This window comes from Limulus polyphemus, unplaced genomic scaffold (assembly GCF_000517525.1).
Source record: "Limulus polyphemus unplaced genomic scaffold, Limulus_polyphemus-2.1.2 Scaffold1251, whole genome shotgun sequence".
In the NCBI taxonomy this organism is placed as follows: Eukaryota; Metazoa; Arthropoda; class Merostomata; order Xiphosura; family Limulidae; genus Limulus; species Limulus polyphemus.
The window spans coordinates 149393-152363 of NW_013666861.1; positions in this window are offsets into that span (position 1 = coordinate 149393).

Here is a 2971-nt window from a genome sequence, read left to right on the forward strand (position 1 = left end):
TTTGTTGTTATGTTAAACTTATATTAAAGTTTTTCTTCATTACCCATTCAAGCCGTCTCCAACCATTATTAGTAAGTAGTTGCGCCTGTGGGTTTTGTAATGTATTGAATTTTCGTTGGATTATTATTAGAATTCTAAATTAATTTTGTTAGCTCTTTTCTTATTTTTCTGAACATTATTTTAGTTTTATAATTATTCCTAGTTTTACACTTTAAATGTTTAGACTTCTTCTATATAATTTAACTCTAATCATACATACATATATATTATTGTAAACATAACTTAATCATTCTAGAAACTCCAGTTATCAAAAGATCATCAACAGTTGGTGTCGAATATGTCACCCGGTATATCAGAGGCAAGGCTGAGGGCTTATAACGCTAAAAGGTGGGTTTCGATACCCGCAATTGGCACAGCACAGATAGCCCATTGTGTAGCTTTATGCTTAACAACAAATAAAGTATAACTAATATCAGATAACGTTTTTCGTATTATATTATTAAACCGTTTTCTTGTTTTACATAAGGTTATTGGAACTAATATGGAGATTAATTAGGTAAGCTTTAGACCGGAAAAACAACTATGAACAATACGAAAGCATACTGTTTTATCGCGTCATTTATATCTGCTTTATTCATTTTCCATTTAGTTTAAAAAAAACGTAACCTAAAGGATGTTATTTATTAATTAATATAACTGAATTAATTATTTTTCATTTTAAAATATATTAGATAACAACTCGTTCATTGCTTATTTAAAAACATTCATATTACAGGAATTAATTAACAGAGAAAAGAGCTAGACAAAATGTAGTTATGGTTGCTGGTTGCACCGCATTGATTTCTCTTTTATACTACTGTCCTGACCAGAAAAAGATATCTGGTCTAAGCGTGCAGACGTTGATAGAGTAATGAGGCGGAACGAATTCTTTTAGGCTGAAAAAAAAGGGAAAACAAACGAAAAACTTGAGTGTTAGATATAGATACATAAAGACATAAGTTAATCTTCCATCTTGCCAAGTCATTAATGAGAGAAAATGAAATTTATGAAGTGAAAACAAATGAAAAGCACTCTTGATCTTGTGTAGTTTCGATAAGAGTATGTGTTGAAAAGTAGCAGATAAGAACCAGTAGTAAATTTATTAGCAGCTTTGAAAACCGAGGAGAAAAATGAGATTTCGTTGTATCTGTAGCCTTGTCATTAGAGTTTGCTATGCCCCTCTCATATATCATAAATTTATTGCAAAAGCTAAAGTTAACATAATATTGTTATGCCAAACTTAATATTTTATTTTTAAAGATTATGTGCCCACTAACTCCTGGGTACAGAAACACAATTTTCTATTCAATATGTTGCACCAGATAAGAATGTTATTATTTATAAATTGTAAACTACCTACTGATATTTATTCAAATAACAGTGTGTAACAGAAGAGATAATCTAGGAAAAAATGTTTTCTGTTTCAAAATATTTATAAACAGATGGAAAACTAGGACTAATATCTCTTTTATGTACTGCATTTAGGGTCCTACTCATTTAAACAGTATAAGCTACTGAGTCATTTGCATCCGTGTATACTGCTCCACACAGGTAAGATATAATCGGTGTTTTCTATACTCTATAGCTACGACAAGCACAACTACTGTAGTTAAGTAATACCAGTGCATTCTTGAATGTATTTATATACAAAGAAAGTGGCAAATGACTAGTCATGGGATCTGATATACCCATAAAGTTAAGGATATACAGTGTGCGTTCTCAGCAGTTTGAACAGCAGCAAGGAGAGCAAAGAGATCCAGATTGATGTCGAAACATACCGGACCGTAACGAAGACACTTCCGTGAAGCGGAAAGCTATAAGTCGGCTAAAAGCGGCCAAACACAACAAGTTGTTGCAGAGTGGCTAAAAGTATTGGTCAGTAGAATGAGGACTCGCTTTCAGACCACTAATATGGTTGGTCGGAGGCCTAGAAAATGAGACCATCGTTAACAACCCTGTAAGACAACCACTATATGACAATATGTTCTCGATAACTTAGTCGACCTCAGCTTACCAACTGAATTAACAACTCAGAATATTAACTGGAAGATAAAACGGTCAGTAGAGCCAATATTGGTGCTTCGGTATGACACTATGAATGACGTAGAATAAAGATATATAAACACAAAACCATTATTGTTGGTATATGCCGGTACAAGTGGTCTGAACCTTCTGGCCCGGCATAGCCAAGTGGTTAGGGCGCTCGACTCACAATCTGAGGGTCGCGGGTTCGAATCCCCGTTTCACGAAACATGCTCGCCCTTTCAGCCGTGGGGGCGTTATAATGTGACGGTCAATCCCACTATTCGTTGGTAAAAGAGTAGTTCAAGAGTTGGCGGCGGGTGGTGATGACTGACTAACTGTGTTCTTTCTAGTTTTTCACTGCTAAATTAGGGATGGCTAGCGCAGATAGCCCTCGTGTGGCTTTGCGCGAAATTCAAAAACAAACCGTTCTAAGCAGTTTTGTAAATTTTCCAAAAGAACTGAATGCCAAGTCAGAATGGAATACGAAGTCGCGTCGTTGTAAAGAAGTAGGTTCGAATCATGTTCAGTGATAGATGTGCGTTTTTAAATCTAATGACAGGATATATATATATATAATGTGATTATCGATTTGGCAGTTCAGGTCTAGTATACTTACACTGCACAAAACAAATGTTAATCGAAAGTTGTAATATTATAACTATGACTAGGTAAAACCATTGTTATAAAGTAATGGAACTCACCCTCATCTCATTGTTACATAAATTATTAAGCATTCAGCCTATGCGATATACTGTGGTCTCAAACAGTTTTGTATTAAATGTTAAGCCCCCCAGTGGTACAACGATATGTCTGCGGATTTACAACGCTAGAATCTGGGTTTCGATCCCCGTGGTGGGCAGAGCACAGATAGCCCATTGTGTAGCTTTGCGCAAAATTCAAAACACAC